Source organism: Pelmatolapia mariae, linkage group LG4 (genome assembly GCF_036321145.2).
Source record: "Pelmatolapia mariae isolate MD_Pm_ZW linkage group LG4, Pm_UMD_F_2, whole genome shotgun sequence".
NCBI lineage: Eukaryota > Metazoa > Chordata > Actinopteri > Cichliformes > Cichlidae > Pelmatolapia > Pelmatolapia mariae.
Window position 1 is genome coordinate 36,589,617 of NC_086230.1, and position 26,732 is coordinate 36,616,348.

The 26,732-nt window shown below is 42.6% G+C and overlaps 2 long non-coding RNA genes across 2 annotated transcripts; both read right to left on the reverse strand.

Annotated features, from left to right (window-relative positions):
- Window positions 1–20,980: 20,980 nt before the first annotated feature.
- On the reverse strand, window positions 20,981–22,393 carry LOC134625666 (uncharacterized). The gene is made up of 3 exons (XR_010093748.1): window positions 22,272–22,393; window positions 22,137–22,193; window positions 20,981–21,309 (listed from the first exon to the last, which is right to left on the reverse strand). It is a non-coding gene; the product is annotated as an uncharacterized LOC134625666 (long non-coding RNA).
- A 2,236-nt stretch (window positions 22,394–24,629) lies between these two features.
- Window positions 24,630–26,487, reverse strand: LOC134626825 (uncharacterized). Its single transcript, XR_010573646.1, has 3 exons — window positions 26,396–26,487; window positions 24,804–24,874; window positions 24,630–24,701 (listed from the first exon to the last, which is right to left on the reverse strand). It is a non-coding gene; the product is annotated as an uncharacterized LOC134626825 (long non-coding RNA).
- Between the last annotated feature and the right edge of the window lie 245 nt (window positions 26,488–26,732).

Sequence of the window (26,732 nt, forward strand, 5' to 3'; positions counted from 1 at the left end):
CTCCTGTTTTGTAATTTTCCAGAGTTCAAGTTAGTTTCCTAGCTGCCAGTGTGTCTGTGTTTTTATGGCTTGTTGGTTTTCCGTCCATAAAAGATTATGTCATTTGAATGCCTGCCTAACTAAGAGGTCTTTATTAAACCTGACATCCAGAGAAGATCTTAAGTCCCCACACTGTTTGATCGTGTTTTGGTCCCAATGGTGGCAGTGAAACCTCACTGTTAATGCATAAGGCCGGAGTTCACAGCAGTATGAGGATCTGATTCATGACGTCTAACACGGATCAAAAAAGTCTGTTTATATGCAGATGACACTCTGATTTTGTGTTCACATCCACAACAAGCAGTTTTCCAGCACAAATTTTCAGCCTGTGAATCCAGAATATTTCATAAATGTCCCTGGAAAATATTCAGCTGCAGAAAAGGAAAAAGGAGACTTCATCAAGCTGACTGAGCTTCTAAAAGGCTTTTCTTTTGTCCACAATCGAATCCTGTTTATCTAAAAAACTTTTTTTTTTACACCTTTAAGGAAGGAAAGGAAAGTCTGAGTGACTCAGAGAACAAAATACATAAATCAGCTCACACTAACACTATCAGAGGGCGCACACACACAGATGCATTAAAAGCAGAAGGACTTTTCTCTATCGGTGTGACACAACATCATCACACCCTGCTGGAACAACAACACAGATAACTGTGTGTGTGTGTGTGTGTGTAACCATAGCCTGCAGAATGCTGTTGGACATGCTCAGTAACGTTTGGTATTTCCTGTCTCTCTCTTGGCTCTGTTGGTCTTTGAGCAGGAAGTGAATGACAGACTACAGCTGCAGACGCCTCCTACAGGCAGGGGGTGCTGTTCCACATTTCATTTTAAAGAAACATTTATTCAGTTATTTGGGAACTTAAACATCATACCAACCTGAACATCACAACAACCTGTTTCCCAAAGAACAGTCTAAGGTGTGTGTGTCTTTAAGTCTGTAAATCGGTGAGAAATATTTAAACTATATCGACTTTAAACAGCACAGCGTGTGACCACAGAGCGCCAATATGAAACAGCTGACTGTCATGCGACTGTCACGTGTCTAATGCAGGGCCTTCTGTCATTCAGTCTGAATTTACCACAATTTACAGCAATAATAACAAATACACACACACACACACACACGGAGGGTTTCCGTACTGAGCTCGTCTTCAGATCACCTTCTGTTGGGTGCTCACCTCACTCTTTCTCCTGATCCAAAACATGGAGGACAGAAAGAGCTCAGTGACCACGTGACAGAAACAAAGACTGCAGTTGTGTCCTGAGACTTGGAGCTACCTGAACAATCTCGCTGTGAGAGACAGGTGGGAGCTCCGATATGTGAGCGAGCTGCCTTCTGTTGGAATGGAATCATTTCAGTGTCTCACTCACTGTTTTTCTATTGCACAGAGTGAGAAGACTGTGTGAAAATTAGGATAGGTGAGCGGCAGCGTTTTGCTGTGTTTATACTCTGGCCGTGTCCTGTGTGCATGCATGAGTACAAAGCTAACCTACGTCTGACATTGCACACTAACGTTGACTTTCCCTTTAGAGTTTCTGACTCTTACCTCCATGACGTGGTTTGCTTTGTGCAGAAGCGTCTCTCACTGTTTACCACAGCTGTTTGAAGTATTTATATTATTAGCAACATTTTGTCTTTCTGTGTGTCATGATTGGATGGCTGGAACCTCCTGAAGATCTGAACAGCAAAGCTCTGCAGTCATCTACTTAAATTGATTTAGAAGTGCTGATGGCTGTGTTTGAACTGTTTAACGTCACCCCAGGTGGTTTGTGGTTTGTTGCAGACAAATTTGTCTGGTCTGAATATTGTCAGTGTCAAATTTTGCTGTGTGAGTTTCTCTGATTGAGACGTTCCCAAGTTCACTGACAGCAAGTTCAGATTCTCCAATTTCTCTCTGAAATCTCTGCGGACAAGAACCGAGCTGCAGAGCCGAGCAGCTGACAGACACCAGCACACACACGCACACACACGCGCACACACGCGCACACACACACACACACACACACACACACACACACACACACACACACACACACGTGTTTTAGTCTGTACGGATTCTGTGAGGATCACATTGCAAATCAGATGCCAAGAAACTTGTAACTATAAATCCTCCAACCTTCTGCCATCACGCACATGTGCATGTGTGGGTGTTTCATTCAGTTATGCTTCTCTTCAACTCTGAAAACTACATGAAATAAAAATGGATTTTAAAGTAACACAACAAAGAGGCAGGTAAAAATGAACGGCAAAATACTCAAATAAGGAAAACAAAACAGGACACCTCTGTATTTTCTCCTGGAGCTCAGGTTCTGGAAGACAAAGCAGGAATATTTTAAGAGTTGGCATAAACAGAGGTTCTTATCAGTTTTGTTCCACTCATGGAGGATTGTATGTATCCTCCTTTCCTGCCTCTAAATACAACCTGCTGTGTCCTGCACTAAACTATTCAGTGTGAACATATCAGGCTCTGTGAGATTAGCAGAAATGTGCAAAATTAAGTTTATTACAGGAAAATCACCTCATGATATTTACCGAGCAAAGCCACTGACAGATGAGAAACCATGAAATCAATTGTTTTCCTTAATATTATACATGTATCTATTGAACTGTAAAGTGTTGTGTCATTCATTAGTTAACCTGGCATGCAATTTTTAATAATGCCAGTACACAAGCTGTCCCCACAATTTAACACAATTTAAAATAACGTGTTATTTAATAGATGTCTGAAAAATGTGTTTATTTTCATTTTTATTATTTCTTGATATTTTTTGCTTCTAAGACCAACGTCTCCTGATCCTAGGCGACAGAAAGGAGACACCTCGATCAGGATTCACACTAAAGAAAACAAGTTTAACTCTAGAAGACGTTTCTGAAACTAAGATTGTATCACTTAATGTTACTATTGGTGGCTTTAACTGATACATTTGATATGATGTTCCCACTCTATCACACTGATGGTTTAAAGACTTCGCCGATTAAAAGGCTGACATCTCCTGGTTAGTGTAACGTTAACCCCGTTTTCGTTGTGGTTTAGTCTGTGTCATTCACTCAGAAACACTCAGTTGTCTTTTATGTACTCAGCTTGTGAAGAAGACGCCATGATTAGTCGGCCTGAATGTATTCAGTGATTATCGGTTGAAAATGACAACAATTTTTAGTTGTCATCTTAAGGTCGAGCTTGTGGCACCATGTGGGTCAGTTTGCAGGTTAAGCTGCAGGATTTTGGAATTCCTTTTTTGGTGAATTCTGTTGCCTTAAAGTATGAAACGATGGAATTATCAGTTATTTAAATAGCTAACATTAACTTGTGGGACGATTCATGCTTACCAAAGGTGACTAATGCTACTTTATTTGAGGTTGGATAAAGGTAGATTTACAGCTTACTAAAGTTAGTACTACTGTGAAACACACAGGTGAACTTGGCACCAGTTTGTACAGTTTTTTTTCTGTAAATGAAACAGACTCTTTCTGGAACTAGTTCTCCTTATGCTAACATTTAGCATCAGCATTAGATAAAGTTTATTCATCTACATTTTTCTGCTCACTGGCACTGCCTGGTGGTGAAACCGGTGTAACACACCGTGACACATTTATCAGGTTAAACATGTACAAGATATGAAAGACTGACAAGAAGACGAATTGTACTCTCTATGGAAATAACAGCATTAACTACAGTTATGTTCATGTAGCTAATCCTGACTGTAACTGAACATGCCTGACATCTACTCAGGCAAGTTCAAGTGATGTGGTCACTGTCGTATCTGTGAGCAACTGAACTCTCCATGTGTGAAGAGGCCAAGCATGTAAAGGTGCAGAGGCTGACATAGGTTATATTTGTACCCATCAGGCTCGGAAGCTTTATCTTCCCAATCTCTGGCTGTAGTCCTTATTTCATATAAATGTCATTAATATGTAGGCTTAACCTTTACATCAGGTGATGTTACTCCTCCCACATTTACCGAGAAGATCCTTGCACCCTCTGCTTGATCAACAAAAAGGTAGCAAAAAGCTGAAGTGAATCAGGCAACATTGTTTGTTATGAAACTACTGTTAATAACTGACAACCCACCGGAGGAGAAAAAGACATTCCAGTACTTCTAAATGAATACAACAAAGAACCAAAAACTAACAGCACCTTGTCAAAGTCATTCAACACAAAATCGAGACATGAAACATGATGAACAAAGCTGAAAGTGCTACTGTCACATCTGCTGAGGCAGACGGAGATGAGAGATTGTGGTCCTAAATGCAGACGCAGACAGAGACGGAGAAGGCTTTAACAAAACACTGCACAACTACAACATAAAAACCTGGAACCTGGGAAACATGAGGGAGGTAAGCAGATGAGCCGACAACAGGTAAAGGAAGACAGAGGACTAAACACACAGAGGATAAAAAGGGGGGGGTATGAACCAGGAGGAGAACACAGCTGGGACAAATCACACACATGAAACAGCGAGGAAGCAAAGACCTGACGAGCAACTTCCAAAATAAAACAGGAAACACGAGACACGCTGAGACACGGACTTGCCATAGGGACTGGGAAAGAACAGTTATGTCCAGTGAACATAACTCACTGGATGAGACACAAGCAACACAGGGAGACTAACTAAATGCAAGAACATTCAAAGCCAGACACACAAACACTGGGTTCCTAGACCCATGACCATGCAACACGTTCTCATCCCAGCACGTAACATACCGACACATGTGACAAATCGCCGGTATGCAACGCATTCACAGGCATGAGAACCAGATGGAATGAATCTATACATGTAAATGTCTTTTACATGTTGATCATGAAGAGCTTTGGAAAACACATCTGACAGGGTTATGTGTTGGGAATGAGAATGCTCTGGACCATGACAGCCTCTGCTTTAGGATGTCATGGGTTTTCCTGGGGACCTAAATCTGGATTACACTTGGATAAATCTGTTGCATTCTTATTTGCAAAGCCTTGGGCATTTATTGCTCTAAAGAATGTCACAGTAGCAGACCATCCATCCATCCATTCAGAAGTTACAGAATGTGAGCAGAAATATACCATATATACACATATATAAATACAGAGTATACAAAAGGGATAAATAGAATAAATAGGAATAAGAGTACAAGGGAATTGCACATTTCAAGTATTGTGAGTCTGTTGCACTGTTGGATATTATGTGAACATTTCACTCAGTGGGAGACAAAAAGAAGAATCTGTTTGGGTGTCACATGATGATGATTTATCATCTCAGGCAGCCAATCCAGGTTCTCTAGCTTTTCACTAAAAGGATTTTCATTTTCACCAATCACGAACACGGACGGGTGTAGACCTAAGAACAATCTGTACTCCCAGACACATCCAACTAAATGACAACATACAGCATGGTGAGCAGGTTTATGAAACTGCAGAGTAGCATACACAACCGAGCAGCTCAGTCACCGATAGTCTCTCATATTCATACTCAATCAATAAAAACAAAGACCTCAGACCCTCTGGCAATGTGAGCTCTGAGAGAGCTTAACTAATGGAGAGATCTGATTGGTCAATAAATGGTGGTTTTACATGTAGGAACTCTTGTCTTCAGCATAAGTGCCTGCTGACCTAACCTACCCAACATGGGCAGCAGCATAACTTATGTATGGAGTACGGGCCTGTGAGGTTAGAAGCTGCTAGCACACGTGATTAAGCTGTCGCACCTGTTGGTTCTGAAGCAAAGCTCGTTTTAGCAACCGGATATGTGATCATCAATTTAAATGAAATGTTTCCTGGACTGAAGCTGCTACCTCATCTTATAGCAAACATAGCATCCTGATCTGACACTAATAGTGCTAATGTGACCAGCTCAACGCCATTTCCTGTGGCAGACTCTTAACCTTTTGGTGTGTTCCTCCTCTGTTAGTGCTCAGCTTGGCTGCAGCCACATAGAGCTATATTAGAAAGCAGCAGTTGTTGGTCCCAGCAGTTGTTAATATCTGATCCCTGATCAGCTTCTTCACTACAGTCAGCTGGCCTATAAATAATGTCTGCTGGCTTACCTTAAACTCTAAACCCAGTCAGTGCTCCGTCTTATAAAACCCAACCCTCTTTACAACTAAGTCTGAGTCGCATTTAGCGTGGATAATGTAGCATAGTAATGCTAACCTCCATAATCACAAGGTGCTGCTGCAGTGTGAAACTCACTGATACACGAGATCAACGACACCATCTGCCAGAAAGATGTTAAAGAAGCAGCACTCTGGTTTCTCAGACTTACACATTGGGCAGTAAATAAGAAGGTCCAGAAAAAAATCAGACTCCACAGTCTCTGCGTCAGCCACTTCAGATGCTCCTGCTTGTTTAAACTGTGAGCTAATGTCATCTTACACTATCATTCCCTCAAGCATCTTTCTTGACACGTCATAAAACCATGGCAACAAGACAAATTTATTTAGCCTTTTTATATTTCTAGCAGCAAAAGCATGAAGTGAAACAATCAGAGTTCATCCTCATAACTCGATCTTACAGACACTCAGGTAGCAAACACTCCAAACCTGCAAGCACAGCCCACTCAGCTGAACATTCCTGTGAGGCTTTAACACAAGTTTCAAGACTGGTCACTATAGAGGGAATTCAGAAGTCCAAACCTGCCTGGAAAGATTAAATGACTGATTCTCTGTTTTTGGTTTGTTTTTTAAGAAGAGCAGTTTGGTTAAAGTGAGTCTACTTTTGATTTACTTTGATATTTTTTTTCATTTAAGCTAAAAAGTGTCTGATGATGTGCAGATATATGATGACAGAGGGTATCAGGTTAACAGCAACGCAACAGGTGTAACACACACACTGTGTACTGAGAAGCAGGACAATAACGAGGATTGGTTGTTTCAAAGTGAAAACTAAAGCATGAAATCCTGTTCTTACACTTAAATCAGAATCCAAAGCACTTTGAATCTTTGGTGAAAATTGTAACTTAAGACATTTTTAGTAAATGTTAAAGTTTTTCAGACTGTCAGATGAAAACGTCTCTTTAATTATTACAAAAAACTGCTCCATAAACAAACGAACGGTCAACAGAACAAACCAATGTCTTGAGTCTATAAAATCTTAGGTTTCACTTCACATCCAAAAGCATAAAGTTCAGCCTCACCTGCTTCTTCTGTTTCTTCCACAATAAATCCAGTAAACATCAGTCACAGCACCATGCTGCCTGTCCGTATGTCTCTCTTCGTCTGGCCTCGCCTTACTCTACGTCTCTGACTGAAACTTGAGAGGTCAGGTAGCGTGTCAGCACACACTCACACACACACACACACACACACACACACACACACACACACACACACACACACACACACACACACACACACAAAGCCACATGTTCATCAGTTCCCATCAGAACTTTATAAAACCCTTTCTGACAACATAAAATTATCAACCCCTCATTTAAAATAATAAAAGAGACATTTAGTAAGATCAACAGATTAATTGGTCAAAAATATATTTGTTTTTAAAGATGCATGATATATGGCATGTATTCCTATGTTAGACAAGACAACTGAGGAGCTTAAATCTAAAATGTCTCATGAAAGCAGAATCTCACCAAGGATAAGCTAGATTCAACGTAGCACTAAGTTTTTATTACAACTGTCATAAAAAGCTTTTGTGCAGCCACGAGAGGAATCGAAAGTCCTGCAGCAGCACAGAGTCTGGGTCACGTGATCACAAACTCATTTTAAATACATGCATAGAAATAAATGAAACTGCACATAGTTTAACGAGGGATAAGTGGATGTAGACCATAAGATGTCATGTCAGCTGAGAACTATTTGAATATACATTAACATACTTTCCCTCCACAGGCAGGCTGGAGGATTTTCCCATCAGACCTTGGCTTGAGCAGAATATCTCAGGAGGTCAGATCATCTGTGCTGTACAAACATGGCTGCCCCCTCCCTGAGCCTGGTTCTGTCTCAGGTTCTTCCTGTTTTTCCTTCCCACTTTTATCTTATAGGGTCATGAGATTTGGGGGATTTCCTCTGTATTATCGTAGGGTCTTTACCGGACAGTATAAAGCACCTTTAGGCAACACTTGTTGTATCATGGTGGTATATAAATAAAACTGAATTGAACTGAATGTTTTCCACTTAATAACACAATGTTGGGTCTGAACTTAGACCCCGCTGACCCCAGGACTTATTCCCATGAAAGAAAAACAAGGCAACAGCGATCGATCCAAGGGAGGCCTCATCGGTATCTCAGAAACGCACTTCGAATCTCATTACGAATGACCCCGACGACGGCCTCCTCTCGCTGCCTTTTATTGAAAACATTCACACAATAAACAATAGTTTACAACACGTACCTCCCCTCGTAACCCCCCTTGGTTACAAAGACAAGGCACTGTATGTATATGTGTGTGTCTGTGTGTATGCAGGTAAGAATGTGTGTGTGTGCTCCTGCTGACCAAAAGGGTCATAAAAGCAGGAAGCAACATCCTTGGTCATAAAGAGGGTAGTCTCCCCCACTCCCAATGTATGGTTCACCCTGGATAACACAGTGAAGCCATACAAAGGGCAGAAAGCTTACCAAACATCAAACAGACCTTCACAAGGATGTGCTTGTGATAAAACACTTCAGGCCCCCCCCCTCCAGAACCTCGAGAGGCTGGGGAGGGGGACAAAGGAATTCCTTTCATCACAGAGTTAAAACAATGTAGAGATGGTAAGCATAAAAATGACAACATTTAACAATTCACTTTAACACACACTCCAACTTTAGTTTCCACTTGCAAGACTAAGCATTTGTCCCATCGAGTTAGAATATCAGGTACTTTAGTGGGAAACCAGTCATCCATATAGGATATATTCTTAAAACCAAACTTGTGAACTGATGTGAAAAGTGTTCACTCAGAACAGTTGAAAGACCAGGAGGTTTTATGTTTGTGTGTCATTCTGTCTGTTAACACTATAGCTCCAAAGTTTTGAAACAAACAAAGCTTTTAGAGGTGTAGATTGGGGTCATGTTGATTATCAGTTCAAATTTGGCAAACAAATTGGCGGTCACATTGGCGCCTCCAGCCATACCACTGTCCAGCCATTCTCCATGGCATCCAATTTTTCATTTTTTCATTTTTATTTTTTTAAAATAAATTGTTTCATGTAAAATTACAAACTATTTTAGATTTCCAGTCATCTTTTTAACATATCATCTAACATGAAATGTATCTTCCTTTGTCATGTGAATGCTGTGTGCAGGCAGAAGTGGTGGTAAGGAGGACCCAATGTGCAGACTCTCAGAGGCAGAAAGTAAACTCAAACTCAGATTTATTGCTAGATGGCAAACAGAGAACTGGTAAAACTGAGAATACAAAAACTAAACTGAAAATAACAATAGGCAGGCAGGCCACACAGCATGAATAAGGGTAGATCGTGACAAACACCAAAGAAAACACAAAGCTTAAATACACAGAGGGAGCAATCAGGGAATGAGAGTCAGGAGGGAAACACAGCAGGGACAAATCAGGCCTAACGAGACAGGGGAAGCAAAACCAGACACATTAAACTTGAGACACGGACTTTCAAAGTAAAACAGGAACCACAGACTGAACTTACAGACACAGACAAGCAGACAGCAACAGAGGGAACAGAGATGTGGGACCAGGGCAGACTCAGACACTGACTGGACACAGAATAGAGGGAGTATGGAAACCAAAACTTAAGAACTACAAAAATCACACACCAAGAAGAACTGGGGAAAAGAGAAATGCAAAACAGAAACCAAAACCTTCAAAATAATAAACTAAGATGAGAACACAAATAAAGGTAGACAACCGAAAACACTGGGTCAATGACCCAGGTACCCCAACATCTTTATCCGCTTCATAATTTATTTGTGGAAAACTATGATTCTTAGATGAACCATATATGATATAGCCATTTAAAATGATGTTGCAGAGGAATGGCTTCTTTGAAGAGTTTCAGTCAGGTTTCAGAGCTCATCACAGCACAGAAACAGCTTTAGTGAAGGTTACAAATGATCTTCTTATGGCCTCTGACAGTGGACTCATCTCTGTGCTTGTCCTGCTAGACCTTAGTGCAGCGTTCGATACTGTCGACCATAATATCCTATTAGAGCGATTAGAGCACGCTGTAGGTATTACAGGTACTGCGCTGCAGTGGTTTGTATCATGTCTATCTAATAGACTCCAATCTGTACATGTAAATGGAGAGTCCTCTTCACACACTGAGGTCAATTATGAAGTTCCACAGGGTTCAGTGCTAGGACCAATTCTGTTTACATTATACATGCTTCCCTTAGGCAGTATCATTAGAAGACATAGCATACATTTACACTGCTGTGCTGATGACACCCAGCTCTATCTGTCCATGAAGCCAGGTAACACACACCAATTAGTTAAACTGCAGGAATGTCTTACAGACATAAAGACCTGGATGGCCGCTAACTTTCTGCTTCTTAATTCAGATCAAACTGAGGTGATTTTACTGCTTTCTTCCATTTGTGCAACATCTCTAAAGTTAGAAATATCCTGTCTCTTAGTGACGCTGAAAAACTAGTTCATGCATTTATTACTTCCAGGCTGGACTACTGTAATTCATTATTATCAGGAAGTCCTAAAACTCCCTGAAAAGCCTTCAGCTGATCCAAAATGCTGCAGCAAGAGTCTTGGCAGGGACTAGAAAGAGAGAGCAGATTTCTCCTGTATTGGCTCCCCTTCATTGGCTCCCTGTTAAATCCAGGATTCAAAATCCTGCTCCTCACATACAAGGTCTTAAATAATCAGGCCCCATTATCTTAATGACCTTGTAGTACCATATCACCCTATTAGAGCACTTCGCTCTCACACTGCAGGCTTACTTGTTGTTCCTAGAGTATTTAAAAGTAGAATGGGAGGCAGAGCCTTCAGTTTTCAGGCCCCTCTTCTGTGGAACCAGCTTCCAGTTTGGATTCAGGAGACAGACACTATCTCTACTTTTAAGATTAGGCTTCAAACTTTCCTTTTTGCTAAAGCATATAGTTAGGGCTGGACCAGGTGACCCTGAATCCTCCCTTAGTTATGCTGCAATAGACGTAGGCTGCTGGGGGATTCCCATGATGCATTGAGTTTTTCCTTTCCAGTCACCTTTCTCACTCACTATGTGTTAATAGACCTCTCTGCATTGAATCATATCTGTTATTAATCTCTGTCTCTCTTCCACAGCATGTCTTTATCCTGTCTTCCTTCTCTCACCCCAACCAATCACAGCAGATGGCCCCGCCCCTCCCTGAGCCTGGTTCTGCTGGAGGTTTCTTCCTGTTAAAAGGGAGTTTTTCCTTCCCACTGTCGCCAAAGTGCTTGCTCATAGGGGGTCATATGATTGTTGGGTTTTTCTCTGTATATTATAGGGTCTACCTTACAATATAAAGCATCTTGAGGTGACTGTTATTGTGAATTGGCGCTATATAAATAAAACTGAATTGTATTAAAATTTTTGAATTGAATTTCTTATTGCCATTATTTGTACTTATCATGGCTCAAGAGTTGGGAGTTCGCCTTGTAATCGGAAGGTTGCTGGTTCGAGCCCCGGCTTGGACCGTCTCGGTCGTTGTGTTGGGCAAGACACTTCACCCGTTGCCTACTGTTCAGAGGGACCAGTGGCGCCAGTTTCCGGCAGCCTCGCCTCTGTCAGTGCGCCCCAGGGTGGCTGTGGCTACAATGTAGCTTGCCATCACCAGTGTGTGAATGGGTGGATGACTGGATATGTAATACGTGATGTGATACACTTTGGAGTCCTTAGGGACTAGTAAAGCGCTATATAAATATTTACCATTTACTGACAAAATACAGGGAATGATAAATGGTGATTTTAAAGATTACATTATTGTTTGTATCCAAATATCATATTTCACCACACTTTTGTATTTTACAGTTAACTTTACCTCAGTTGAAGTGTGTTAGATCTTAAGAAGGGGTTTAGTGCTCTGTTCGTTGACTGAATTCTCCTTTATGAAACAAAATGACTGATATGTATGGTCAGTCTGTTACTGTCAGATACTGCACCCTAGTGGTCACAAAAGAGGAGTACAACATATTGATTCAATGTATGGACACACAGAGGATAGAAAATGTAGGAGCCATTTTTGTGTTTTGTTTATTACTAGGTGTCACTTTTTTGTTTTTAAATGATTGTGTTTAAGGTAGGCACATTTAATTAGCGTCAGGTATTGTCACAGGTTGGAAGTAACAAAGTACAAATACTTTACTGTACTTAAGTAGAATTTTCAGATATCTGTACTTTACATGAGTAGATTACTTTTTACCTTTAATTCCTACATTTTTAAACAAAAAAGTAGAGACAAGCCTAATCACCAGGGGATGTAGATAAGGAGTAACATTTTTTTAAGTGGCAAGGGTTACAGATAGGGGAAGGAGACTGAACCTGCCCCTTCTGAAAAACAGGAAAATCACAGGCCATCCCTCCGGTAGGCAACATGCCCTGAGGTCTGTTCTGTCTCTGAAAGGCCACCTGGGCACATTTTGCTACTTTCCGTCATACCCTGGACCTTTTTATGGGAACGTAACAAGTATTTGAATAAAGGGAGTTCAGAATTGGTAGCATTTGGTATCTGATTATTTCGCTTTTAGATGACGCTTTAGAAAAATACAACTTCCCAGTTGAGGTTGGTGATTGTTTTGCCTTTCTTGTTTTCAGAGTAATCCTGGGTGGGGATAAGTTACCTGTTGGGGGTATGCCATTCAGGGCTCCGGTCACTGAAGTTTTTGCCTTTCAAGTCGCCTCAAACCCAGTATGCTCCAGAAGATCGGCAGGTAAAGTTTGCTGTGGTTAGGAACTGGGTAAGTTAGTATTTGTTCTTTAGTGTGTATGCTGCAAGAGGTAAGTTGGTCAGTTAAAGTAAGTTGTTTAGTTCATCATTCACATTCTGTTTAACTGTTGTGTGACAGAGTTGGCATAGGTGTGTGCTGGTGTCTTAAGTATGTGTTTCCTACACCTTCTCCAACAGTGAAATGGATTCAAAGCTTAACGTGCGTCTTGCACGCCTTCAGATGGCGAAGGAGAAACGAGAGAGTGAGTTCCAGTTCCAAAACGAGCTGGAAATGAAGGAAATTGAGGCTGAAACGGCCGTCAAGTTGCAGCAGCTGGAGCGGACGAGCGCTGGGCCTACCTACAGCTGTTTGTGAACAGGTTAGTATTTAAGGAGTAGTATTTATTCAATTTAAAATACTACTCCTTACATTCAAAACTATTAATAAATTGGCGCCAAGTTATCTTAGTGAACTTCTCAAACCACATACTCCTGCTAGAACACTTAGATCTGCCACTCAACAACTTCTGATCCAACCCAGAACTCGGCTGAAGTCCCGGGGTGACCGTGCGTTTGCTCTGGCTGCCCCGGTGCTGTGGAATACCCTTCCTCTCGACCTCCGTGCATCTGATTCCATTGCACTGTTCAAATCAAGACTAAAAACCCACTTATTCAATCTTGCCTTTCCCTCTAGTTAATATTTCTTTTATAATTTTATATTATGCACTTTTATGCTCATTTAATTTCTTGTTTGCTCTGTACCTGTTGCTTTCCTATGTATCAGTGACAGCTACCTGCTTGCATACTTAGTACTTGCTTTGGTCCTATTTCTATTATTTTCCTTCTACTCCTTATGTTACTTGTTAAGCACCTTGGCATACCCTTGGTTTTTAAGTGTGCTTTATAAATAAAGTTTATTATTATTATTATTTCACTGTGCAATAGTTTTTGTTAATATCCAACGGTGTAATAGACAAACAATACTCGAAATGTGCCGTTCCCTTGTATTCTTATTCCTATTTATTGTATTTATCCCTTTTGTATACTCTGTATTTATATATGTGTATATATGGTATATTTCTGCTCACATTCTGCAACTTCTGTCAGTGCTGTGCTACTGGAAACTGAATTTCCCGGAGGAACACACCCGAGGGATGAATAAAGTTTCATCTAATCAAATCTAATCTAATCTATAGGGCAGTACAGGGCGTTGTATCTACCACTCTGCTGTGATATAATGAGCGGTCACGGTCACGTGGCTTTCCGTTGCCCTGGAGGTCCAACCATTTGTAGTTGGGCAACTGAAGATGCCTGGGACAGTTCAGCCATAACTTTAAACTTCTCCTGCTCATACATGCTTGGAATGATCTTGTCACTGAAGTGGACGCGCAACGAGATATCATAGCGTGGCTCAAGCACGTTCATCACAGTTTAAACCTCTTGTTTTCCACAACGGAATACGGCCTCCCGTCTGCAGCTAATAATAATAATAATGGATTGATATAGCGCTTTTCAAGGCACCCAAAGTGCTTTACAATTCCACTATTCATTCACTCTCACATTCACACACTGGTGGAGGCAAGTTACAGTTGTAGCCACAGCTGCCCTGGGGCAGACTGACAGAAGCGAGGCTGCCATATCGCGCCATCGGCCCCTCTGGCCAACACCAATTCAATTCAATTCAATTCAATTCAATTTTATTTATATAGCGCCAAATCACAACAAATGTCGCCTCAAGGCGCTTCATAGGTACAGAGAAAAACCCAACAATCATATGACCCCCTGTGAGCAAGCACTTTGGCAACAGTGGGAAGGAAAAACTCCCTTTTAAAAGGAAGAAACCTCCGGCAGAACCAGGCTCAGGGAGGGGCGGGGCCATCTGCTGTGATTGGTTGGGGTGAGAGAAGGAAGACAGGATAAAGACATGCTGTGGAAGAGAGACAGAGGTTAATAACAGATATGATTCAATGCAGAGAGGTCTATTAACACATAGTGAGTGAGAAAGGTGACTGGAAAGGAAAAACTCAATGCATCATGGGAATCCCCCAGCAGCCTACGTCTATTGCAGCATAACTAAGGGAGGATTCAGGGTCACCTGGTCCAGCCCTAACTATATGCTTTAGCAAAAAGGAAAGTTTGAAGCCTAATCTTAAAAGTAGAGATAGTGTCTGTCTCCTGAATCCAAACTGGAAGCTGGTTCCACAGAAGAGGGGCCTGAAAACTGAAGGCTCTGCCTCCCATTCTACTTTTAAATACTCTAGGAACAACAAGTAAGCCTGCAGTGTGAGAGCGAAGTGCTCTAATAGGGTGATATGGTACTATAAGGTCATTTTTTTTTTTTTTTTGTCTGTCCCATTTGGTTCTTTAGCCGTCAGAATTGTTGTCTGAAGACCAACAAGGATACCAAATGGATTTATTTTGCCAAATGGATCATCATGGCATTGCCGCATTGGTCCATTTGATCAACTTTTGTTGTTATTATTTATTTTATTTACAGTTGTTACAGATGAGACAGACATGATTGGGGGATAGGAAAGGGAGAAAGAAAGAGAGGAAGGAAAAGAAAAACAGAAGGGAAGAGGGACAGTGAGAAAGGGCACTTACAAAGACAAGAAAAAAAAATCTCCTGGATCACCTGTTGAGAGAAAAAGAAGAGAAAACAAGCTAAAAAAACAAAGCAACATACTAAACACAACACCATCACGTTAATCTAGCTAAGTGTAAACAGCAATAAATACTAAATATTGAATGTTGTTGTGCAGCACAGACAGCGCACAAGGTGCTTTGAAGTAGCAGCTAAAAAAGGTGTAGTTTATGTCTACGAGCAGTGAACACCCGTGTGCACACCTGTGTGGATCAGCGCGCTTGTATACAGAAGGTTTCCCCATGTAACGGTCTGCTAGAGGGTGTGGAGGGCCATAGCCCCGTCCCCCAGGGCATGAAGCAGACATGGAGGAGATCCAGGCTCCAGACATCCAGGGACCCCAGAGTGCGAGAGCCCAAGGAGTACCACCGGAGGGGCATCCGTGCCACCCTCCTGGGAAGGGCTGAGGAGATCCCCAGACGAGGGGTCATCCAGTAGCCACGGAGCAGAAGCCAGAGGGGGCTGCACTGGCGCGCCCGCCGGCTCTGCCGGCGGCCAGCTGTGCCAGAGTGAACCGAGTTGCAGGCCCCGAGGCCGGAGGCTCGAGGGCCCCCTTTGCCCCGGAAGAGGTCTGACCGAGCGACAGGCACCAGGCCCGCCAAGTAGCCACCGGGAGTGAGCTGGTGCATACCTGAGCGCCCAGCCCGGACACCAGGAACCACCAATTCACCAACCGCTGAGGGCATCAGTTACCGGCAGGGAGTGTGGTGAGGGGAGATAGGCCTCCACACTTTGGAGGGCCTGGGTGTTCCCAGGGAGGTGGAGTCTAAGACCCGACCTGACATATAAACACAGACAAACAGGCACACACAGACACAAACATGCATTCCCACCCTCATGCACACATATACAAACACTCAGCACTCATCTAACGTAGGAATAGACATATATGCACATGTACACACAATCGCACTCCCCAAACATACTCTATACCCTGGGTCCAGGTATCCTCACCCCCAGAGGGGGAAACGGCACCCAGACCCAAGAGATGGGTCTGGGTACTACAAGGTCATTAAGATAAGATGGGGCCTGATTATTTAAAACCTTGTATGTGAGGAGCAGGATTTTGAATTCTGGATTTAACAGGAAGCCAATGAAGGGAAGCCAATACAGGAGAAATCTGCTCTCTCTTTCTAGTCCCTGTCAGGACTCTTACTGCAGCATTTTGGATTAACTGAAGGCTTTTCAGGGACTTTTTAGGACTTCCTGATAATAATGAATTACAGTAGTCCAGCCTGGAAGTAATAAATGCATGAACTAGTTTTTCAGTGTCACTAAGAGACAGGATATTTCTAATTTTAGAGATCTTGCGCAAATGGAAGAAAGCAGTCTTATATATTTGTTTAATATGTGCATTGAAGGACATGTCCTGGTCAAAAATGACTCCAAGGTTCCTCACAGTGTTACTGGAGGCCAAGGTAATGCCATCCAGAGTAAGAATCTGGTTAGATACCATATTTCTAAGATTTTCAGGGCCGAGTACAATAACCTCAGTTTGATCTGAATTTTTTTTTTTTTCCCGCCTGTCCCATTTGGCTCTTTTTCCATCAGAATTATTGTCTAAAGGCGAAGAAAGATGCCCAATGGATTTACTTTACCAAATTGACCATCCCAGCCTTGCCATAATGGTCCATTTGATTCACCTTTTATTGTTTATTTTATTTTCACTTGCTGAATACGGGACAGACTTGACTGGGGGAAAGAAAGGGGAGAGAGAAAGAGGGAAAGAAAAACAGCGAAGAAGAGGGACGGGGAAAAGGGCAAAAAACAAAAACCAACAGAATAAGCAGACAAAAAATACATATATCGATCACCTGTATCACCTGTTGAGAAAGAAAAAAGAGAAAACAAGCAGAAGAAAACGAGAGTAATAGAATAAACAACATCACAATGATATATGGGAATATGAAAGTAAATACTAAATATTAAACATTATTGTGCAGCACGTAAGATCGACAGCGCACAGTGTGCTTTGAGGTAGGAGCCAAAAAGGGTGTAGTTTGTGTGTGTGAGCACCCGTGTGTACACCTGTGAGCATGAGCGCGCTTGTTTTTAAAAGGTTCCTTCATGTAATGATCTGCTAGAGGGTGTGGGGGGGGGCCACAGCCCCGTCCTCCAGGGAATGAAGCAGGTATGGAGGAGATCAAAACTCCAGACATCCAGAGGCCCTCAGAACACAAGAGACCAAGGAAGACCAACAGAGGGGCAGCCGCGCCACTATCCCAGAAAGAGCTGAGGAGAGTCCCAGATGAGGGGTCACTCAGCAGCCGCGGAGCAGAAGCCAGGGGGGGTTGCAGTGACGTGCCCGTGAGCTCCGCCGGTAACCAGCTGTGCCTGAGTGACCGAGCCCCCAGGCCGATAAGCAGCCACCAAGGAGTGAGCCGGTGTGTACCTGGACGCCCATCCCCGGACACAAAGAACCACCAACGCACCGATGTCTGAGGGCGTCCGCCACCGGCAGGGGGAGTGGTGGGGGGAGATAGGCCTCCAAACCTTGGAGGGCCTGAGATGTCACCAGAGAGGTGGCGTCTGATACCCAACCTGACATATAGACACAGACATACAGTCACACACAGATACAAACATCCATTCCCACCCTCATGCTCTCATATGCAATTACTCAACACTCAACCAACGTGGAGACAGACATAAAGAGACGCTGTACACACAGTCACACTCCCCAAGCGTACTCTAAGAACCGGGTCTAGGTACCCTTGCCCCTGGAGGGGGAAACCGCACCCAGACCCAGGTGGTGTTACCCTTTTCCCTGGGGTGGAGAGAAGCAGACCGCCCTGACTCCGCAGCAGCAGGGAGGCCCCACATTCCAGACCCCAGTCGGACGGCCAACTCCTCCTCCTAGCCCACCCGCTCCAGCAGGCCGCAGAGAACGGGGGTGTGAGAAGACTCCAAACATCCCTCCACCCGCTCATATGTAGTGTTGATGTATGTGTGTTCTAAGGTGTATTTAAAACCCAGGAGGGCATGGAGCTACCTGCCAGAGAGCAGCAGGTAAGCGCATAGCCCCTCCTGCTAGCCCTCAATGTCTACGTGTATTTGAAATTGAGAGGTGGGCAACGACGCCAGGGGTGAGGTGTACACCCTGATGGTAATTTGGATTCCGTGTAGCGTGCCCACCCCCAAGATCCTATATGTATGTGTAATGAGAGTGTGAGTAATGTGAATGTCTAAGTTGTGGGATAAAATTGAGGCAGAGGCAGCCAGAAGGGGACAGAGGGGGGGGGATGCCTCCTCTGCACCCTGGTGACACAACCCTACCCCAAGGCCCTGCAAGTGTGGGTGATTGTGGTGGAGCGGGAAGAGGGAGGCAGCTGGAGATGGGGAGGGTTAGGGGATAATAGCCAGTAGTCGACCGAATAAAATTGGAATAAGTGGAAAAGTAAGCGTGGTAGAGGGATGAAAGTGGTGTCTGGGGGGGGGGGGGGTTGGGGCCCTCCAGACACCCTGGTGAAGACCCCATGTCTGGACTTGGTCCAAATGGGTCCAAATCTGACCGAATAAAAAGTTTGAAATTGGAGATAGGAGTGTCGGATCGGGCTGGTTCGACCACCACTGTACTCAGCAGGCCCTGCAGCCTCGTCAGACATGCGACACGGCAGGGTTGGGTGACCTAACATGTGACCGTACCTTTTTGTTCGGTTGACCGACGGGTGCCGAGTGACCCATCTGCGGATGTGGGATGCAACCCCGAGTCCGAGGGTGGGAGCCTGGCCGCTCTGGGACCTTCCTGCGTGGAGAGAGAGTGGAAAGATGGCCGATCAGTTCTTGCCAGTTTATTTTTAACTTCTTTTTTGTTTTCTGTGTGCAGATCCCATTTATTTTACGTTAAAGCTTAAAGTTACACAAACAAAGAAGTAATTTGTACAATACAAAAGTGAAAAATAACAGAAAAATATAGAGAAAGCCTCGTACACAAAACTACTTTCCCCAGATAATCCAAAACAATAAGAGTAATGCCTTTTGTGTTTAAATTCACAGCAAGTAGCACTCTCTCTCTCTCTCTCACACACACACACTCACACACACACACACACACACACACACACACACACAGAGAAGAAGGCCAGCTTCTGTGAAACTGGGATCTGACAAGAGGGTCTCCCTCTGCTGGCTGAATGCAGCACAAAGTGTCTGACGCTGTTCGACCACAAGATCAACTTACAGGTTGTGACAATCAATTGCGTGTCTGGTCCACAGGAGGGCGCCCCGCTGGCAAGTCCATTGCATTGTATATTAGAGGTGTTGCACAAGTGCACTCACATGTACTGTTTGTGTAAAAGAGAGAGAGACACACACACACACACACACACATGTCTGGTTTGCTATCCTCGTGGGGACATCCCATTGACATAATGCTTTCCCTAGCCCCTTACCCTAACCCTAACCATTAAAAATGAATGCCTAACCCTAACCCTTACCCTAAACCTAACCATAACCTAATTGTAACCCTGACAGTAAAACCGCATTTTGAGTGTGAAAATTGCTTTCAACCCCGAGGGGACCTGGATTTTGGTCCCCACGGTGCAGAAAGTCCCCACCAGGATAGTAAAAGTCAGATTTTGGTCCCCACCAGGATAGTACGAACCCGTACACACACACACACAAACACACACACACACACACACACACACACACACACACACACACACAGACAGACACACATACAGACACACACTGTGAGGTGTGCAGGGAAAAAATTGAACTTCAGTGCTTTGTGACTTCTGTGTGTGTGTCTCTCTCTCTCTCTCTTTCACACACACACACACACACACACACACACACATACGGGTGTATGTGGTATGGCGGGACTATACTACGTCAATACGCCCGGCGGTGGTTTACGGGGACTACCGTTTCCAGAGGACTTAGAGCCAAGGGAGCGAGGTTAAAGTGTTCGAAAAAATCTGAAAAAAATTTGGGTCACTTCAGACCTAATACACTCCCTATAGAAGTCTAGATACACTGATACACACCAACCAGACTCTATTGTGTTTTGTGGAGACATTGTCCACTTGACAACGATGTGTTTTATGAGGTCCACAAAAACCAATATCGGGACTTTAAAGGGACAATGATGTCATTATTAAATAGCTCATCATTACCATGAATACACATCTGACAGGACACAGGATTACTGGGACATCATTTTATTAGTGTTCTTGGATCTGAACATTAATTTTAACCATAAAATTAATGGATCTGAACATTAATTTTAACCATAAATAAAAAAGAAATCTAACCCTAACCCTAACCCTATGGACAAAAATGCCCACGCTAACCACAGAAATATAAAAATATAGAAGTTTAAAGGTAAATATTAAGGGGAGAAAATATGCATTTATATTTTTTTATTTTAAATATAACCTGTCAAAAAACATATATTAAAATAAGAACCTGTCAAAAAAACTAAATAAATTAAATAAAAAAATTATGAAATACAAACTACTTCTGTAATTAACAAGAACTTTTTTTTAAACAGGACATCAGGCAGCCTGCTGCACAATAACTCAGTTTTAACAACAGTTTGGCCATCTGACCAAGATGTAAAACCACATCTGGCTAAACAGTTATTTTAGTTCATTTTTTTCTGCCTTTTTGCAGTTAATCCTCTGTTTCTTACAAAATCTCTTATGTTTTGAACTGTTCTTCCTGCCAACATCGGATCTTCTACCAATTTGCAATGACTGCATTCATTTTTGGTGGCCAGTTTCCCTTCGTTTATGTGGTCTTTAAAATGCCTCATCACTGCAGCAACCTCAGCCTTGGACCACATGTTTTTGGGAGCTCTTCGGGAATTGTGGGATTGAGCAGCATTTTTATCTGGAAGATATATAAAGTAGCAGTAGTTAAAACAAACAAACCAAACAAAAAAAAAAACCCAAAAATCATTTGCTTGTAAAAAGAATGGATGCTACCCTGTCCTAACTTCTGAAATGTGTTGGTACCATCAATATCAAAACGAGCTAAAATTCTCTTTGAAAATTTATCAAATTTCTAAAATGAGACAACATTTAGTGTTCCACTGTGAATAAAAGACTGAATAAAAAGTTGAATAAAAGTCTCTTGATGCATGCTCAATCATCCAGGTAAGTAAATCCCAAAACGTTGATTCTGTTAATCTGGATGTAGCGTTTTCAGTGGGAGAAACATTTTGTCACTCATCCAAGTGACTTTTTGCCACCACTCTGCAGTTTGCCATATGTTGCAAAGTGATGAAACAATAGATGATGAACAATTCAAGAACCTTAAAGCACAAACATCTAAGTGACGAAACATTTCTCCCACTGAAAAAACTACGTTCAGATGAACAGAATCAACCTTTTTACTTACTTAACTGGATAATGAGAATGCATCATGCAAGCACCATAGTATGTCCCATGAAGTAGTCTGTAGACAGGCCTCACCCAGTCATTAAATTGTTTGTCAGCTATACAATTACCCTTGAGCTTCTGAGAATAATAGACTATGCATAATGGCTGTGATGTGATGATTCTGTCAAATCCCTAGAATTAAAGCAGGAAGTCTACTTTAACACATATGGATATTGTTTGATTTTAAAATCCATTGTGGTGGTGTAGAGAGACAGAATTGCAATGCAATTACAAAGAACGTGTCCATAAGCTTAGAGAACCAACTGCACCCCTTACCTTCAGAGGGAGCAGCAGTCTCACTTGCTGCAGGCATTATGAGTGGTTCTTCATCTGCTGATTACACAATTTGATTAAGTTTTAATATTTGTAACAAACATTTTATCCACAGAAACCAAGCTAGTGGTAACTTACCACAATCTACAGTGTCTTGGAGCTGCGCTGTGTTTGTGGAATCAGCTACTGCATGTACAGGCTCACTGGTGCCACACGCCGACATTGTGAGTGCTGTGTCATCATCATCTGATTCACTCTCACTGTCCTTTGTTTTAGCATCACTTAATGCAATTTCATCTGAGAAATTGTGGGAAAAAAAAACCCAACACAAACACAAACCCCCCAAAAACCTCACATTAACAACGAGATGACAAAATACAGAACAAATACTGGAAATTATACTTTTTCCACAGTACATAGTTTTACTATTTAAGGCCACCACTCTGCAGTTTGCCAAATGTTGCAAAGTGATGAAACAACAGACTTCAAGAACCTTAAATCATGGACATTTAACAGAATGGTCTGTGCTTTTAGGTTTTAATTCTGTTGATAAAGCATAATATTCAGCTACTGCCCTAATATTTGCTCCTTTCAATACAAACCTTCAATTTCGATCTCATCCAGTGATTTCCCCTGGATCTGGGAAAGATGTCCTTTTTCCAGTGTTAAAAGCAGTTTGGAAATCTTGGCCAGCTGTGTTGTGGGAACTGGTAATCTGTAGAATTCGTGGTGAACGCGGATATCATGACCCAGGAAATCTGCAACCTGATCAAGTTCATTGTTTTTCAAATTAAGGACTTGTGAGAGTGTGGCAACATGTTTTCTGAGCTGTGTCGATCTTAGATACTCAGGGTGCTTTGCTCCACACTGGTGTGCATGAACACGCAAGGAGTCCATTCCTCTGTAATGACTCATTGATCGGGGTCTTGCAAAGAGGTAGATATTAGTGGCACAAATACCACAGTCAGGCCTCCTACTAACCAGTAGTGACAGAGCATCCAGCATGCTTGGTGTTAGCAGAACTGGAACATTTCTGTCCCTTTTTCCCATTATTTCTATTCTACAGAAATAGTTACAGAGTCTCTGTTCCATTTCTGAGAGCCCCATGGAAACATCTGTGTGGAGTGCCGTTTTGTCTCTTTCAAGAAAACTTTTGAGGCGCATCTTTGAAACCTCTCCAGAACGTCTTCGATTGAACACAATGATTTGTGAGAGTGTAACTTGTGCAAGTTGGGCATAATTCTGAGCTGTGGCTTCGTTCTCCAAGCTGCAAAAGGCACTTTCTGCAGATTTTTGAAGGTAGTGATGGAGAATCCGAACATCTTCTGTAAAGGGCAATGTTGATGGCTTGTTAAACTTTGCCTCACTCAATGTGTTCAAGGCACGGTGAGACACCATCTCGGACCATCTGGAGACATACAACTTCTTGAACGCATCAGTGGACTTGATTAGGGCTTCATCCTCTGTCATGAGGGCACGACAATGGATAATGTCAGACATTTTATGCAGTGTATGTCCCAGTTTCAGCGCAAGGCTTGGAGTTTTGTATGACAGTGTCTCTTCATCAAAACCTGAAACTTTCTTTACTGCTTGCACAACTCTCTGGAAGTTAGCAGGCTTAATAGCTTCTTCGATGTTATGCACTGAGAATTCTGTACGCAGACACAACAACAAACGTCCCGCTTCACGAAGCTTCTGTCGTATATAATCATACTTAGTAGGGTCTTGTCCATGTTTATTGTAGAGGGAATGGGCAAACTGAATAACAGTAAAGTCATTTCGCACAGCTGAGGCAATCTCATCTTGTTTCATAACAGCAAGAACCTTCCACACTCCACTTGACACCTGCGGATAACACTGAGACTCCAGAGTTAAAGCCAGGCCGAGTACTTTGGTTCTTCCAGGTTCTTTATCCGTGTCATCTTTTGGTTTGTTAGGACATCTGCGGACATGTCTCCAAAGATCCTTGCGAACATACATCCCTTGACAATAAAAGCAATGAGCAAACTTTCCCTCTACTGCTTTAATCTTGGGTCTTCTCTTCACTTTCAGTGGTCCCACTCCACCATGCAACACTACAGCATTATGCTTAAAATTTCCCTTATTTCTCAATTTCTCTAACAGGCTTTTACGCTCGTTTGAGTCTCTAGGCAGGGAAAATGCATGCACAACATCAGGAGCTGTTTTGTGCGTTTTCAGGTGGCGGGAAATTTTAGCTTGTGGTTTGCCACAAAAATAGCAGTAATTTCTTTTACTTAAAGTCATTTTTTCTGATTCAGTTTCGCAAAGCTCACTTTTATCTTCTGGCTTGTCCTTTGTCAAGTTGTGGATTAAATTCGTTGAATCTGATTGTTCATGCGCTTTGGAGATGTCATCTTGGCATAGCAGACCTTTTGATGTGCTTGGCAATAATGAGATGTCTTCATCTGAATCTTCATCATATGACTCTGAATCTGGCACATATTCTTCTTCTGATATGCTGTCGTTGCCATCATCATCGCTTGATATTTGATCCAGAACTGTATGTGGCAATCCATCTTCCCCTGAATATTCAGAAATTTCTTCTTTCTGGAATGTAAGAATAAAAGTTATTTTAATTGATCAATACTTTAGACAGGTAAAAAAAATAAACTGAAAAAAAGTCAAGCCAAATATGAATGGGATACACACCTGTGTTGACTGGTGACAATTCTGATTTGACAATTTTGCAAGGCAGGATTTGTGCCAGACCCCTAAACAAACTGAAACACATTTTGATAGACTTCATTTAGCTTTGCAGTTCTATTTAAGTGAAGTAGTTTTTTGTCAAAGCATTGCAGTAATGTCAAATTCTGAAAAAAAACCAAAAAACAAACTGTTCACACTTAAGGATATTTTAATGACTACACATACACTGCTAACCCCCTCCCCCCCCAAAAGGACATCCCAGATGTGAATGAATGAATTATTCTTATTAAATACTTTGTTCTTCAGGTAGTTGAATGGCATGAAAGTGTGTAGTTGAATGTGTGTGGCCTCCAGATGCCTGTATGACTTCCCTACAATGCCTGGGCATGCTCGGGATGAGGTGGCGGACGGTCTCCTGAAGGATCTCCTCCAAGACCCAGACTAAAGCATCCGCCAACCCCTGGACTGTTTGTGGTGGATGGAGTGAGACGTGATGTCCCAGATGTGCTCAATTGGATTCAGGTCTGGGGAACAGGCGGGCCAGTCCATAGCATCAATGCCTTTGTCATGGAGGAACTGCTGACATACTCCAGCCACATGAGGTCCAGTGTTATCTCGCATTAGGTGGACCCCAGGGCCAAACACACTAGCATGTGGTCTCACAAAGTGTCCGAGGATCTCATCTTGTTACCTACTGACAGTCAGGCTCTCTGGCAGGCACAGAAATGCCACCCCACACCATTACTGACCCACTGCCAATATGATCATGCTGGAGGATGTTGCAGACAGCAGAACGTTCCCCACGGCATCTCCAGACTGTCACATGTGCTCAGTTTGAACCTCCTTTCAGCTGTGAGGAGCATAGGGTGCCAGTGCCGAAGTTGCCAAACTTTGTGTTTTCTGGCAAATGTCAAACGTCCTGCATGGTGTTGGGCTGCAAGCTCAATCCCCACCTGTGGATGCTGGACCCTCAAGCCATCTGACCATTTGAGCAGACAGATGCACATTTGTGGCCTGTTTGAGGTCATTTTGCAAGGCTCCTCTTGTTCCTCCTTGCACAAAGGTGGAGGTAGCGGTCCTGCTGCTGGGTTGTTGCCCTCCTATGGCCTACTCCACATCCAGGTAACACCTCCATGCTCTGGACACTACACTAACAGACACAGCAAACCTTCTTGCCACAGCTCACATTGATGTGCTACACTAGATGAGCTGCACTACCTGAGCCACTTGTGTGGGTTGTAGACTCTGTCTCATGCTACCACTAAAATGAAATCACCACCAGCATTCAAAAGTGACCATAACATCAGCCAGAAAGCATAGGTGCTGAGAAGTGGTCTGTGGAGTTACATCGCATTGTTTAAGTGTTCCCTTTATTATTTTGAGCAGTTTATGTTATGGAATGGGGAATTGAGGACAATCCCAAGTATACCATTTTTACAAGGTCCTGCACCAAAGAGGTAATACTACATTTCTTTAATTAGATGTGACCACCCACTGATTAAAAAGGGAGCAGTGTTCATTTCAGCTAGTCTTAACTTGTTGAACTCTATTAATGCTTTTTACTATATACTGTACCTATTCACTAAGTGTCTCACCTTTGCACTTATAGCCAAGCCACTTGAGGGAGGAAACCGGTCCCACACACTGAATGCACTTGTCCAAAGATGATATTGTTGTGCACACCAGACGATGACTGTGACACTGTTAGCAAAATATTGCAACATTTACAGTCAGGTCCATAAATATTGGGACATCGACACAATTCTAACATTTTTGGCTCTATACACAACCACAATGGATTCCAAATGAAACGAACAAGATGTGCTTTAACTGCAGACTGCCAGCTTTTATTTGAGGGTATTTACATCCAAATCAGGTGAACAGTATAGGAATTATGACAGTTTGTATATGTGCCTCCCACTTCTTAAGGGA